The sequence below is a fragment of the Onychostoma macrolepis genome, chromosome 03, assembly GCF_012432095.1.
Source record: "Onychostoma macrolepis isolate SWU-2019 chromosome 03, ASM1243209v1, whole genome shotgun sequence".
Taxonomy (NCBI): Eukaryota; Metazoa; Chordata; class Actinopteri; order Cypriniformes; family Cyprinidae; genus Onychostoma; species Onychostoma macrolepis.
In genome coordinates this window covers 49879901-49896741 of record NC_081157.1, presented here as the reverse complement: position 1 = coordinate 49896741, position 16841 = coordinate 49879901, and the positions used below count along the sequence as shown (strand labels likewise).

General features: G+C 37.1%; 1 protein-coding gene across 6 annotated transcripts in view; it reads left to right on the top strand.

Moving 5' to 3' along the window:
* Positions 1 to 15520: 15520 nt before the first annotated feature.
* Positions 15521 to 16841, top strand: part of LOC131536081 (uncharacterized) — a 124903-nt gene continuing 123582 nt past the window's right edge. For 5 of the 6 annotated variants that reach the window (XM_058768767.1, XM_058768768.1, XM_058768764.1 and 2 more), the window contains exon 1: positions 15522 to 16166. The gene's annotated coding sequence lies outside the window, so the exon portion shown is untranslated. Of the gene's footprint in view, positions 16167 to 16841 lie in introns of all 6 variants that reach the window. The other variant, XM_058768765.1, reaches the window with a different exon arrangement.

The window sequence follows — 16841 nt, the reverse complement described above, 5'->3', positions numbered from 1 at the left end:
CTGGTGTTGGTCCACTGTGTTTTCTGAAGTCCACAGTCAATGCAGCCATCTACCAGGAAATTTTAGAGCACTTCATGCTTCCTTCTGTTGACAAGCTTTATGGAGATGCTGATTTCATTTTCCAGCAGGACTTGGCACCTGCCCACACTGCCAAAGGTACCAAAAGCTGGTTCAATGACCATAGTGTTACTGTGCTTGATTGGCCAGCAAACTCGCCTGACCTGAACCCCACAGAGAATCTATGGGGTATTGTCAAGAAGGAAGATGAGAGACACCAGACCCAACAATGCAGATGAGCTGAAGGCCACTATCAGAGCAACCTGGGCTCTCATAACACCTGAGCAGTGCCACAGACTGATCGACTCCATGCCACGCCGCATTGCTGCAGTAATTCAGGCAAAGGAGCCCCAACTAAGTATTGAGTGCTGTACATGCTCATACTTTTCATTTCATACTTTTCAGTTGGCCAAGATTTCTAAAAATCCTTTCTTTGTATTGGTCTTAAGTAATATTCTAATATTTTGAGATACTGATTTTTGACTTTCATGAGCTGTAAGCTCTAATCATCAAAATTAAAAGAAATAAACATTTGAAATATATCAGTCTGTGTGTAATGAATGAATATAATATACAAGTTTCACTTTTGAATGGAATTAGTGAAATAAATCAACTTTTGATGATATTCTAATTATATGACCAGCACCTGTATGCTTTCCTACAATATACAAAAAATAAGTTAACCCACAGCGCCCAACCTCAATCTACACAGTTTAATGGAGTCCCTACAGTCATTCTTGAGACATGGGACAAAACATGTCCAGCAATTGTAACTGCTATCAGGTTTAAAAAATACAAATATTTTCAATTGTAAATGTAATGGGGATTAATAACAATGTATTTGTTAGAATAAAATAACTGGACCAACACTGACAGTGTTCCCTGGTTGTGCCTGTCGCCCGTGTTAGTTTAGTAGCTGTGTTCAGACTGATGTCCAGCACTGACCGCTGTGTGTCTGAATCACTCTCACTGAACTCCGCGGCCTACAGAAGCGCTCGAGTTCTCCGTTTAACTGGTGATTTCCTCCTCTGCTAGCCTACATTTCCGCAAATTAATCTCAACTAAAAGCAGAATCTCTAGAGCTCGATATCATTATAATCCTGAAGATGAACTTGTGCAGCTTCATCCACTTCTACATGCGTCACAACTCCATTAATGCTGTTAATGTTTAAATATCGGATTTAACACGCGACAGAGACGCGAAAATCTACAATAATACGAATTTATATCAATAAACTTACCTTAATGTGATGTTTATGTTAGTTTTAAGTCTTATTTATTTTATTCCTGTCGAGTTTGCTTTCGTTATCAACACAAGGAAGTCTCCCAGTGAAGAATTCTTCTTCTGCTGCTGCTGTTGTTGTTCTTCTTCTTCTTCTTCTTCTTCTTCTTCTTATTCTTCTTCTATCTTTCCGGCAGTGCAGACGGCGTGTTACTGCCCTCCACCGGTCAAAGTTTGAACTAAATTCTTATATACAGTCCTGTATTATACAAGAACTGAAGAACTGCCTCAGAGATCAGTTTATGCTTGTCACTGTGTCCCAACAAAGAAGGAACAGAAACACTCCAAGTCCAATAAAACATGCCCTACTGTTTCCATATTCCCACATTCACATAATCCAGAAATATGCTTTCCTACAATATACCAAAAATAATTTAACCCACAGCGCCCAACCTCAATCTACACAGTTTAATGGAGTCCCTACAGTCATTCTTGAGACATGGGACAAAACATGTCCAGCAATTGTAACTGCTATCAGGTTTAAAAAATACAAATATTTTCAATTGTAAATGTAATGGGGATTAATAACAGAATGTATTTGTAAGATTAAAATAACAAGACCGAGATCTGGAGTCAGGTTGTCAGGATGTACAGAGAAGAGAAACCTCGGGTACCCGGGAGTCAGTGATTAAAGACAAGACACAAATGTCCCGTTTAACCAGAACTCGAATTTATTGAGCCAACAGAGAGTATATATATATATATATATAACAAAAGAAGAAGTTCTACTATTGGATAGCACAAAATCACATCATGGTCACACTACGTACAGACATCCGAATATGGAAGTAAGTTTCTTTGGATAAAGGCCAAAGTTTACATCATATATGCAAACAGCAAGCTAAGCACAACATAAGCATCCAACAGCACCGCATTTGTTCAAAGGGCACAGAGTGTTTTGCTAAAATCTCACAATGGCCACTTTAAGACAATATGATGTCTTACTGAACACTCTGGTGCAAATTAATAAAAAAAAATCATATATATACAATCATTACATCATCAAAATCAACAAATTATCCAAATAATCAGTGTAACATAGAAATTCACAATTAACACAATTATCCCCTTCGATTTAATTTTATCATAATTATGTGAACTCTATGACGCTTATTGTCTTCTCACTACATATAAAACAGTGTGTTCACAGAGAAGGGTTCAATCATTCATATGCTATAAAATGGATGTTTTTAATGATGAAAAAGATTTTGTTTTATCAAAAGTAACACTTAATAATGTCTCGTATCAAAGCAAAGTTGTTTTTCAGTGACATGCATGTTTCATAAGGTTTCAAAGTTGTGTCCCCACTTTTTGTCAACACCGTCAGACATTCATTAAACTGTAATAAAATCAGTCAGAAAGCTTGGTGTGGAAGATTTGATAGATAGGAGAAATTTGGTATGTCTGAATGATGGGAGTAATACAAGGGTAAATGTGGCAACAGGTAAAGAGTCCGTACTTGATTTAACAATGGTGACTGACACAATTGCAGGAGTGCTGAATGGAAACAATGAGACAAGATACTATTGGGAGTGATCATTATCCCATTATGACATCAATGAGAGTAAACGTACAGTAAGAAGAAATGATGTAAGTAAAGGAGGTATTGGTAATTGGAAGTATGATAAAGCGAGTTGGGAAGAATTTATGAATTTAAGTGAAGAGGGATTAAAGAATATTATAATTGCATCAGATAGTACAAGCTATACAGATTGCAGCAAATAAATATATACCAAAGGGGAGAAGAGGAAGGCAGAATAAGATAGTTCCATGGTGGAATGAAGAATGTAAAAAAGCTATAAGAAAGAAAAGGAAAGCATTTAATAGAGTTAGGAAAACACATCATTTTCAAGATTTAATAGAATATAAAAAAGCACAAGCAGATGTAAGAAAAACAAAATAGAGTATTGGAGGTCATACTGTAATGAAATAGGTAAGAATACACCAGTAGAAGAGGTGTGGGGCATGATTAGGAAAATGAAAGGAATTAAAAAGAAAAAAAAAGAATACCCAGTTTTAAGTATGGGAGGAGAAATTGCTGTGGAGGATGGAAAGAAAGCAGAAATGTTTTTAAAGACGTTTATGAATGTAAATAGCTCAGAAAATTTAACTGAACAGAGTAAGGAAATAAAGGAAAGATTTAGAAAGGCAGACCTCTCAGAAAACGTACAAATAAAGATAATTTTAGATGTTTAATAACTGTGTAGCACTGGGATCGCTAGACGAGGGCCTAATGAACTGATTTTAGTGAACTGGACCAACACTGACAGTGTTCCCTGGTTGTGCCTGTCGCCCGTGTTAGTTTAGTAGCTGTGTTCAGACTGATGTCCAGCACTGACCGCTGTGTGTCTGAATCACTCTCACTGAACTCCGCGGCCTACAGAAGCGCTCGAGTTCTCCGTTTAACTGGTGATTTCCTCCTCTGCTAGCCTACATTTCCGCAAATTAATCTCAACTAAAAGCAGAATCTCTAGAGCTCGATATCATTATAATCCTGAAGATGAACTTGTGCAGCTTCATCCACTTCTACATGCGTCACAACTCCATTAATGCTGTTAATGTTTAAATATCGGATTTAACACGCGACAGAGACGCGAAAATCTACAATAATACGAATTTATATCAATAAACTTACCTTAATGTGATGTTTATGTTAGTTTTTAAGTCTTATTTATTTTATTCCTGTCGAGTTTGCTTTCGTTATCAACACAAGGAAGTCTCCCAGTGAAGAATTCTTCTTCTGCTGCTGCTGTTGTTGTTCTTCTTCTTCTTATTCTTCTTCTATCTTTCCGGCAGTGCAGACGGCGTGTTACTGCCCTCCACCGGTCAAAGTTTGAACTAAATTCTTATATACAGTCCTGTATTATACAAGAACTGAAGAACTGCTTCAGAGATCAGTTGATGCTTGTCACTGTGTCCCAACAAAGAAGGAACAGAAACACTCCAAGTCCAATAAAACATGCCCTACTGTTTCCATATTCCCACATTCACATAATCCAGAAATATGCTTTCCTACAATATACAAAAAATAATTTAACCCACAGCGCCCCAACCTCAATCTACACAGTTTAATGGAGTCCCTACAGTCATTCTTGAGACATGGGACAAAACATGGCCAGCAATTGTAACTGCTATCAGGTTTAAAAAATACAAATATTTTCAATTGTAAATGTAATGGGGATTAATAACAGAATGTATTTGTAAGATTAAAATAACAAGACCGAGATCTGGAGTCAGGTTGTCAGGATGTACAGAGAAGAGAAACCTCGGGTACCCGGGAGTCAGTGATTAAAGACAAGACACAAATGTCCCGTTTAACCAGAACTCGAATTTATTGAGCCAACAGACTATATATATATATATCTCCATGATAAGGTCTATAATGGATTATGGTTGTTTAGTTGTTACGGATCAACCAGGCTCTGTCACCAGCCAGTCATAACGCACTCTCTCACCCGAGTTCTAATCACACACACCTGCACATCATTTGGACACCAATCACCTCTGACATAAAAGCACACACCTCACAGCACCTCATTGTCCGGTCTCGTTTATATGAAGTGGATTCCTCGTGTACCTGCCTCCTCGTGTACCTGCCTCCTCGTGTACCTGCCTCCTCGTGTACCTGCCTCCTCGTGTACCTGCCTCCTCGTGTACCTGCCTCCTCGTGTACCTGCCTCCTCGTGTACCTGCCTCCTCGTGTACCTGCCTCCTCGTGTACCTGCCTCCTCGTGTACCTGCCTCCTGCACCTGCCTCCTCGTACCTGCCTCCTCGTACCTGCCTCCTCGTGTACCTGCCTCCTGTACCTGCCTCCTCGTACCTGCCTCCTGTACCTGCCTCGTACCTGCCTCCTCGTGTACCTGCCTCGTACCTGCCTCGTACCTGCCTCCTCGTACCTGCCTCCTCGTACCTGCCTCGTACCTGCCTCCTCGTACCTGCCTCCTCGTACCTGCCTCCTGCACCTGCCTCCTCGTACCTGCCTCCTCGTACCTGCCTCCTCGTACCTGCCTCCTCCCTGCCTGTACCCCAGTCTGTCTGCTCCAGTGATCTGTTCCCGAAGTCTGCTACTCCGCCGGTGTGTTCTGGCCCGTATTCAAGACAAAGATCTCCAATCATCTTCTCACTGAACGCCAACTGGATATTATACTCACCATTTTCAGTCACCGTTGCTCTGCTGATCCTAAAACATCTGTTGTCAATCCGATTCCCAGTCTAAGTCTGCTTCCATAACATTAGTATACGTGGATCGGCAAATAAATCAAATTAAATTAGACAGAATTCAGTCCCAAGCCCTAAGAATATGTTGTGGGGCTTGTCTAACATCTCCAGTTACAGCTCTTCAAGTAGAGATGGGAGAAATGCCATTACAGATATGTGATGGCTAAGGCCACACTTAATACATATTTTATTTCAATTGTTTTATTTTTATTGTTTGTTTATACATTTGTGTATTTATTTTAGTTTCTTTTATTTACCCAAAATATTTTGTGTTAGAGGTGTATGTTGACTCTTTATGCGAGCATTAAAGATCCAAGAGCGACCCAGTTCATTACTAGAGTGCACGCTAGTGATTGAATAAAAACACAACTAGACAGAAATGGGTTTAAATTTATTTAATTATTTGAATTGTGTATCTTACCCGTGGTTCTGCCGGGATCTATGACTGCAGCATGGAACAAAGGCCTATTACTAAAAGAGCGCGGCATTTCCTGATGTCCTTTATATCTTTTGCTAGGAATTATGGGAAATGTAGTTTTGGGGACCATTTGGGTTTTGTTTGGATGTTATGTACAAAGTCTAATTTTGTGTTTTAGTTTATTTCTGTTATTGCTTTGTTGAATGTAATTTCATAAGTTTATAAAGTTTATTTGTACATATATTACTTTTGCTTTGAGGTATGATGTACAAAATTTTTGAATTAAAATCTTGTGAGACCCCCTGCAATTATAAAATGGTTTGGTCTGATTTGTTAAAAGGGTTAAATTTTCGATATTTTTTGTATGAGTGAGTTCCCATTTTTTTTCTGCACCTTTGTGGGCAGAACATGTGGCAGTGAATAAAAATGGAAATTTTGAAAACTCTATGATCGTCTCCCGGAAATTTATGGAAGAACCCTGACAAGATAAGAAGACAACAGTTAATAGTATCATACTGGGCAAACTTAAGTGGTCAGAATGAAAATCACCTTACAAAAAAGTGTTGAGACCTAGTTGGGAACATGAGAAGAGAGAATGTAATAGTTTTGTATGGAGAGTGGGGAAATTAGTAAGAGATATGAGACTGGAAGAGGTAGGATATGCTCCAATAATTACTTTATCTCCAGTGCCAATGTGGGTTATGCCCCAACCAAAAGTTGATCTTATAGCTTATTAGAAAGAAGACAAAAGGAAGGATCATACGAAACAGAGGTATATGACGCAAGGTAATATATGGGGTCACAGTATGGAGAATATATACACATTTACACAGATGCTTCAAAAGATCCAAAAACAGGTCATGTGGGCTCTGCATTAATAATACCAAAGTTAAAAGTGAATAAGAGCAGCAGATTATCAGATTGTTTATCAGTGTTTACTGGAGAGATGTTTGCAGTAATTATGGCAATAAGGTGGATTAGTGAAGTTAAAGTACCTAAGATAGTGATCTGTTCAGATTCAAGTTCAGCTTTAATACGTTTGAATGAACAGAAGTCAAAAACAAGACAAGATATGATAATAGAGATGATTCAAGAATTACATTCATTTAAGCAAATTAGTATAAAAGTTCAGTTTCTGTGGGTGCCGGCTCACATTGGGTAGAAAGGTAATGAAGAGGCAGATAATTTAGTTTAAAAGGCCATAGAACAAGAAACAGTTGATATTCAGATTCCTTTTAGTAGATCAGAAATTAAATCAATTATCAAAAAGAATATATGGAAATTATGGCAGCAGTTATGGGATAAAGATACCAAAGGTAGGCATTTGTGTCAAATTCAGTCAACAGTGAGTAAGGGAAGAGTATCAGGATGGAGCAGAGCTGAGGAGAACATGATTACAGGGTTAAGATTGGGGCATACAAGGTTGAACAATACAATGCATTTGATAAATAAACATCCAACAGGGCTATGTGAGGTATGCAGGGCCGGATTAGGATTGGGCGAGTGCCCTGGGGCACCAGTCAATAGGGGGGCACCAAGTGATTACGATAATGACAAGACCTTTAAAATATTTTTCATGTTTTGTATATATTATTTTGCTGGAAGAGATACAGATGCATAGAAAATGAACAGTTAACGATACAATATATACAGAGAGGATATCAAATATATGCACTAACGCACGCATATAAAGAATTGCGATTGGGTCAGAGGTCACAGTGCAGTGTTAATCAGAATCCACTCACTGCTCAAAATACTTTTGTTCATTGCTGAGTTATGCAAGCTCACAAATCCTCTCCATAACAAACAAAGTGTAGACGGTGTAAATAAGAGATTCGTTGTGCAATGTAGAGAGCTTCATTGATTATAATGGAGCTTTGTGAGATCGCGAAGAACTGAAGTGAGTAACAGCTTTTAAAGATTATTAAGGGAGTTTGTAAATGTGATATTAAATTAAAACAACAGTTCAATAAACAATAAGTTAATATAAAGTGATGTACATAGTATGACTTTAACAATATTGCCTGATTTTGCTCTATTTAGTCAAGGAAAATTGTTTCAAACAGTCATAGCTGCGCATCTCCATTCAAACACAGCGGTGTTTCATTTACCTGCGTTTTTAAATGAATCTGAGTCAGTGATTCAATTATCCATTCATAAAGACTATCCCTGCATCCCAATGTTGATATTATCCATCCTAAATAGTATGTGAGATTACAATGAGTGTGTCCCAAAGCATAGTATGTTGAAAAGTGTATGCCAAAAGTCCCCGGATGATCTACTATTTCAGGTCGATTTTTGAAGTGTGGATCCGTGCACACTCTAATGGCTAAAATTGCCCACAATCCATTGCGCTTTGGCGAAGGATTCGGTCCAGAACTACAAACACAAATAAAAAGCGTTAGAAAAACTACAATCGTGGTGGATGCGCGCGACAAACCTTTATGTAGAGAGGTTTGCAAAAAGGGGTTTGAGTTACTAATAATCAACATTTAAACAGGTAAAAACTATTTAACAGAGCGGTCCGGCAAAGATGCAGTTGTGTGACGTAGTATGTCCCAAAGCTTGCCTACTCTTCTACTACACACTCAAAAGTGTGTACTTTTTCTTCACCAAAAGAGTGCATACTTTAAGGGCATAGTATAAGTAGGCACATTGGGACGCAGCAAGTCACTTGCTTCGTTCCTGAATGAATCAGCCGTTCAAACGAATCAGTTGAACGAATGATTCAGTGAAAAAAAATCAGTGACTTGCCGCCACCTACTGACAGTTTTATTTTTATGTTTAAAGTGTAATTTCAGTTATTTAAATCATTTCAATCAAACAATAGTTCTATATTCAAAATTTTATATTTAAAACATTGATCTCACAACATTGTTATAAATTTAAAACATCCATGCCACCTCTGAGCCTCTGTAAATGTTCATAACCTATATGCCACTTCTGTGTGTTCTGTGCCACCCACCTTGTAGTGGAAACTAATTTTGTTAGTATTGATTTATTTTGATTAGTAACTCATTCTTCTTATTCTACCTGTTCTTATTCTATTTTTTTTATTATTTTTTTTTTTTAATAGAAATTTTGGAAAAGCTTATAAACATACATTTTTGAATTTGACAATGACATACCTTTAATAAAATTAAGGGGGGGAAAAAATGAAAAAAATGCCCCTGTAAATCACTTTAAGGAGTCAAGTATTACCTTGTAATGGGAAGCCTAATTTTTGTTATTGATCAGAAGGTGCTCCTGAATTTTTGAGGGGGAGGGGGGCACTTCAAATGTGGTCACCAGGGCACTACACTGTGTTAATCCGGGCCTGGAGGTATGTGATGTTAATGAAACAGTCGAACACGTTATAATGTACTGCAGTACTGCTGAAAGAAATGAGTTTAAGGAGGAACTAGAGAATAAGGGTGAGCAGTTTACAATTAAGATTTAAGATTACAATTAAGATAAGATTTTTTTTTTCTCTCTTTTCTCCTTCAGATCCCGCTTGAGAGGATGAGGCTGGACGGAGGAGCTGAACACGCAGCGCTGAATGAAGCTCTGTGAAGACTCTGGGCGGGTGGAGGAGAGGGAAGAGAAAGATGAAGGTGTTTGAAGATGGGTTGGGAGGTTAATTATGAGATTGTAGGTAGAGTGTCAATGGTAGAAGGAAAGACGATTGTGTTATTTCTAGGTTAAGGTTGGGTCACACAGGGCTAAATTCAACACTGCAAGTAATAGTGAAACATCCTTCAGGGTTGTGTGAGTGTGGGAGTAGAGAGACAGTGGAGCATGTACTTATACATTGTGATGAATATTCTGAAGAGAGAAGTAGATTAATTGAAGACTTTTTGAAGGAAGGGTACAAACAGGTTACATTAAAGAATATTTTAGGAGGGAACAGTATATTAATACAGTTTCTGAGAAGAACCAGGTTAATACAGAGAATATAGACAGATTTAGTATTATTATTAATATAGTATAAGAAGTAATATCAGTAGTCCTATTCTCTGGTCTGAGACGGGATTGTGCTGTAGATGGAGGAGCTGAACACGCAGCAACATCGAAGGCACGACTCTTGATTGGTCTGGAGATCTGTCTCTGGTCCAATTTCCACAGTAGATGGCGGCAATGCTCTATTAAGATAGCGACCCGCCAATAAGCTCGAAGAAGAAGAAGAAGAGTGTCAATGGTCCATTTCAGAGATAGGTGGCGGTAATGCACTTGTTAGTCTGCGATCCGCCGTAAAACTAGAAGAAGAAGAAGAATATATTCAGACGCTCAGCGCATCTGTCAAAGGGACGGGCGCGCCGTGTCCTGTTTGGACCGCAGCAGTTTCGGTTCCTGGAGGCGGAGTTGGAGGAGAGAATGGCAAAACGATTGGATCCTAAGGCGGTTGGCAGCAACTGGAATGTGAATGGACAGGAGAATGCAGAAGGAAGTGACGGTTCAGGAAATGAATTGGACGAGATGGCGGGAATTATGGAAAATGGGATACGGTTAGAAATAAAACACGGAAAAAGAAACGAAAGAATAAGTCAGATGAAAGTGATTCCGACAGAGGATTAACTGTAGAGGAAACGGAGAGAGAGGAGTATTTGGTATTTGTAAAACTTGAGAATGAAGGGGATTCGTTTGGTGATATGAATCCAATACAGCTAACAAAAACTCTAAACAAGGAAATTGGCGTGATAAAGAGTGCTAAAATACTAAGAAATGGATCATTGCTGATTATATGCATGGATGAGAAACAGCAAATGAAAGTAATCAGAATGAACAAAATAAATGGAAAGAAAGTACAATGCTCTAAGACTAATGGTGAAAAATTTGTCAAAGGAGTTATCACAGGGATTCCGGTAAACGTCTCAGTAGAAGATGTGAAAGGAAATATAAAAAATGCAAATGTGAATGAAGTAAGACGTCTGAAAATAAACAGGAATGGAAGTACATATGATAGTCTTTCAATTATGATCATTTTTGATGAGGAGAAACTTCCGAATAAGGTCTACATTGGATATATGTGTTACGATGTGAGGCTATACATACCCCACCACTTAGATGTTTTAAATGTCAGAGATTTGGACATGTGGCGGCAGTGTGCAAGGGAAAACAGAGATGTGGTAAATGTAGTGGTGAGCATGAGTATGGCAAATGTGGAGAGGGTGCAAAGCTAAAATGCTGTAATTGTGGAGGGGAACATAGTTCAGCTTATCGAGGATGTGAGGTTAGCAAGAGGCAGGCTGAAGTGCAACGAGTCAAGGTTATTCAGGGAATCAGTTATGCAGAGGCTGCAAAGACTGTGTCAGGAATTGGGACCATGGTTAAACAAACTGTAATTAAGAACAAAAACATTGATAAGTGTCAGAAATGTGATAAATTGAAAGAGGAACCTTTGATAGTGAGTAAAAATGATTTTGTACTGTTTATGGCAGAGATAATAAATTGTTCAGCACAAACAAAAAGCCGGAATGAAAGGATCAAAATAATTGTTAAATCAGCAGAGAGGTATCTAGATGTGAAAGGGATGCTCTGGGAAACAATTAGAGACATCCTCAATGAAGAGACACAATCCTCTCAGACATGGGCTGGATCATCTTAATGATGTTGATTATTCTACAGTGGAATGCAAGGAGTTTAATTGCTAATGGTCAAGAATTTAAGAAATATATTGATAACTTGATAGAGAAACCTCATATAATATGTATACAGGAGACATGGTTAAAACCACAATTGGATTTCATAATAAAGGGATATAATGTAATTAGGAATGACAGAGAATACGGCAGAGGAGGAGGAATAGCAACGTTTATACAGAAGGGGATGAAATATAAGGTAGTACAAATAAATACAGATTATGAATCAATTATAAATAAGATATGGACTGAAAGAGGTTGTATAGATATAGTTAATTATTATAATCCGTGTGAAAAATTGAGTCAGAACATTTTAGAGGATGTAGTGGGATCGATACAAGACAGTGTTATATGGTGTGGTGATTTTAATTCACATAATTCATTATGGGGGTAAGAGTACTGATGCAATGGCCTACTTATTGAAGAATTCATTGATATTAAGTATTTGGTGTGTATTAATAATGGAGAAGGAACACGATATAATAGTATAAACAACACAGAAACAGCACTTGACTTGACATTTGTATATAGTTCAATAGCAGGGGTTAGCACATGGAGTGTGATCAAACATACTACAGTAGGGAGTGATCATTACCCGGTAATGACTAAAATAGGTACAAAGATATGCTATGAAAAGGAAAAGAGAATTCCTAGATGGAAACTGGAGAATGTAAATTGGGAAGTTTTTCAAGAAATTTGTGAAAAGAGATGTTTGACACTTCAAGTAGAGAATCAGATGGATGTAAATATATTTAATAATAAACTAGTTAATGAAATAATACAGTCAGCTGAGGAAATAATACCTAAAAGTACAGGAGTAAGATGTACCAAGAATGTACCCTGGTGGAATAATGACTGTAAAGAAGCTATAAAAGCAAGAAATAAGGCATTTAGGCAACTCAAAAAATATCATTCTCAGGATACTTTGATCTTGTATAAAAGGGCACAGGCAAAAGTAAGGAAAACAATAAAAGCACAAAAACGTACATTTTGGAGGCAATATTGCAATAGTATTGGAAGAGAAGTACAAATATCAGATGTATGGGGCATGATCAGAAGAATGGGGGGGATCAGAAGGAATTATGAATTGCCAGTGTTGAACAGTGGGGATAAAATAGCTGTTAGCAATCTAGAAAAGGCTGAACTCCTTGTTCAAACATTCAAGAAGGTTCATAGCTCAGATAATCTTTCTGAAGTGGCCAGGCAGTGTAGGAATAAAACTTTAATGGAATTCCCTAATATTTTAAAGAAAAATAAGATGTCAGAAAATCCTTTAGACTTACCTTTAAACATGTTTGAGTTGAGAAGAGCAATCGTTAGTGCTAAACAGACTACTCCGGGGAAAGATGGAGTGTGTTATAAGATGTTAGCACAAATGACAGATAAAACACTAGAAATAGTATTAATACTGTTTAACCAAATTTGGGATACTGGACAACTCCCTTTAGTATGGAAAGAAGCAATAATAGTACCAGTTCTTAAACCAGGGAAAGACCCATCAGATCCTTCTAGTTACAGACCCATTGCCTTGACCTCCCATTTATGTAAAATCATGGAACGAATGATCACAGAGAGAATAACGTATTTCCTAGAAAGTAAAGCTCTTTTATCTCCATATCAGAGTGGGTTTCGTAGAGGTCGTAACACAATGGACTCTGTATTATGTCTGGAGTCAGACATCAGGAAAGCACAGACCACTAAAGAAGTAGTTATAGCTGTCTTCTTTGATGTGGAAAAGGCATATGATATGCTCTGGAAAGAAGGTTTATTGATAAAACTAAAATCATTAGGAATTGGCGGTAGAACATATAATTGGATTCTGGACTTTTTATTTGACAGGAAAATACAAGTAAGGCTAGGTAAAGAATATTCCAAAGTATATGCAGCAGAGAATGGAACTCCACAAGGTAGTGTGTGTAGTCCGCTATTATTCAACATTATGATTAATGACATTTTCACTCAGATTGAACATAATGTAGGAAAATCTTTGTATGCAGATGACGGGGCTTTGTGGATTAGAGGCCGCAATATATCATATGTGAATAAAAAAATACAAGCTGCAATAGTAGAGGTGGAAAAATGGACAAATAAATGGGGATTCAAATTATCTGTAACAAAAACACAAGTCATTTGCTTCTCAAGGCGGCATAAAATCATACCCCTTTCTTTAAAACTCTATGGGCAACCTCTGGAGCAGGTAAAAGCTGTTAGGTTTCTTGGGGTTTGGTTTGATGGGAAACTGACATGGAAAGTTCATCTGGATAAAATTAACGATAAAAGTAAAAAGGTCATCAACATACTTCGTTGTTTATCAGGACGGGAATGGGGAGCAAGTAGATCATCCCTGCAAAATATATACTGGGCTCTCATGAGATCTGTTTTTGATTATGGAAGTATAGCTTACATGTCAGCAGCGGAATCAAACCTCAAGAGATTAGATGTTTTGCAAGCTCAGGCTCTGAGAATCTGCAGTGGATCTTTTAAAACATCTCCGGTATCGTCGATGCAGGTAGAAATGGGAGAAATGCCTTTAAGAATCAGAAGAGTGAAATTAATGATGGCGTACTGGGTTAATCTCCAGGGACAAAATGAGTTGCATCCTGTCAAAAGTGTATTAACAGAATGTTGGGAACATAATGAAACAAATTATACTAGTTTTGGATGGATAGGTAATGCAAAGGCAAGAAATATAGGATTACACCAATTACAGTACAGTAATTCAGTTTCAATATCTTCCATTCCTCCTTGGTTATTCCCTTTGCCAAATGTTGACCTCAGTATACAGCAGGAATTGAAAGATAATTCGGCACAACTTCCATCATGGTTTATAGTCCAGAATTATTTCAAGGAACATTATCCAGAATCAGTGTTTTTATTTACAGATGGATCCAAAGATCCTGAAACAGGATTTGCAGGTGCAGCAGTATATATTCCAATGAGAGATTGTTTTATTAAGAAAAGAGTAACCAATCATTTGTCAGTGTATGCAACAGAATTATTGGCAATATTACTGGCCCTGCAGTGGATAGAGGAGAAGAAAATTAAAAACACCGTCATTGCATCAGATAGCTACTCATCACTTGAAAGTATACGATCAGGCAGGTCACTAGTTAGGATGGATATTATCAATGAGATATTCTGTAAGATGTACAATATGAAAGTTATGGGTATTTCTACACGTTTCATTTGGGTTCCTGCTCATGTTGGTGTGGAAGGAAATGAGAAGGTGGATATTCTGGCTAAACAAACTCTAAGATTAAAACAAGTAGATTTTCAGGTCCCATTAAGTAAAGCAGAAGCTAAAGTACTCATAAGAACATATGCACAATCAGTATGGCAGGTATATTGGGATGATAATGAAACAGGTAGACATTTATACAATATACAAAAACAAGTTGGTGCTGGGAGGAGGGAGAGCAGGAATCGAAGAGAAGGAAGTATCATAACTCGGATGAGAATAGGTCATACTGGACTTAATAGTACACTATATAAAATCGGAAAACACCCAACTGGGGAATGCATACACTGTAGCCAACAAGAAACAGTTGAGCATGTACTACTCCATTGTAGGAAATATATCAATGAGAGACGTCATCTTATTCTATCATTGAAGAAAGTAAAACATCATGACTTTACTTTATCAGGCTTATTAAGGGAAACAGCTAGTAAGATATATGATGATATTATTAAATTTGTGAAAGAAAGTAAATTATATAAAACAATATAGCGTTTTGATTGTTTTTTTGTTTATTTATTATGGTTCATTTTCCAGTTTGTTTATTTGTTTTGCTTGGTTTTTATGTTCATTTATATTTAGTATAAGCAAATATCATGATCCATACTCCATTCCAGGTGGTGGCGGTAATGCACCAATAAGCTAGGTTGCCAACCGCCAATAAACACCGAAGAAGAAGAAGAAGAAGAAGAAGAAGAAGAAGAATATATTCAGACGCCATTGAGATCAACGTATTTTGTACAGAGCGGAGGAAAACTCGCTTGTAGCTCGTTTTCTACATCACTACGAAAGAAAAAAGGCTTCATTTGTGTAGTAAAGACGTTTTGCTCGTGAGTTATTGATCCAGAAAAGTCGATTATGTGTATATCTTGCCAACTTTACCAACTACACTAGTGTGTTTTCCTCCCAAGTTCATCGTTAATAGCCGCGGCGTGTACATGGATCATTCATTGTGTGTTTTATTCATGTCTGTTAGTTACATTTATTTGCACGTGTTCTGAAATGTATTTCCACATGTTATGTGTATAAAGGCACTCCTCGTGTAACTGCGACGAGCTCAACCCATCGTCTCCGACTATTCTCCTTTATACTTTCAGGAATGATGTGAAACTAATTACTTTCGCGAATTTTTCAACTTGAAACACGAATTACTCAAGCTTTCACAAACTTTGACTGCAGTTATGAACAGCTTGAGACAAATTGCGATTCAGTTTTAGTTTCGTTTTGGTTGCCTTCTGTGCTCCTCTGGAAACCCGGATGGAGCAGAGTCAGAGTCTGTGAATGTGATGACATCTGAAGACCAAAAACCTTCAGCCTGGATTACCTGAGGTGTGAATGTGAGTATGAGGTGATGCAATTAAACAAACAATAATAATACAAACACTTGTAATTATGACAAGCACATATGAATATATATCTCCCTGCTGAAAGAAACAGTAGAAATCATCACAGAAACTATGATGGTTTCCACTAACGTTACTAATACCATTACACACATTAGCAAACCATCAAATTTTAAAACCATTAAAAAAATGGTTTCCTGTGTTTTTGGGACATACTCTATTAAGTATGGAGGACCAAACCTGCATAATAAAAATAAAGAAATAAATAACAGGAAAATAAATGACTTGATAAAAACAAATATAGTAAAAAAATAAATGAATAAATGCATGTGGGAACAAATAAATATAAAAAATACATAAACGCATGAATAAATACATTTTAAAATAGGTTAATTGATACATGCATAATATAAATATAAACAAATGAAGTAATAAATTACAAATAAAGACAAAATAATAAATAAATGAAAAGGGTGATAAAAATAAATTCAGGATTAAGTTTTATTTCAAATGAACTATATTTGTTTTTATCAAGCCATTCATTTCTTTATTTATTTTCCTTTATTTATTTGTATCATAATATTTTATCATTTTTATTTTATTTTATTATTTATTTTTGCAGGTTTGGTCCTCCATAATTAAAGTGGTTTTAATAAGCCGCTGAAAATT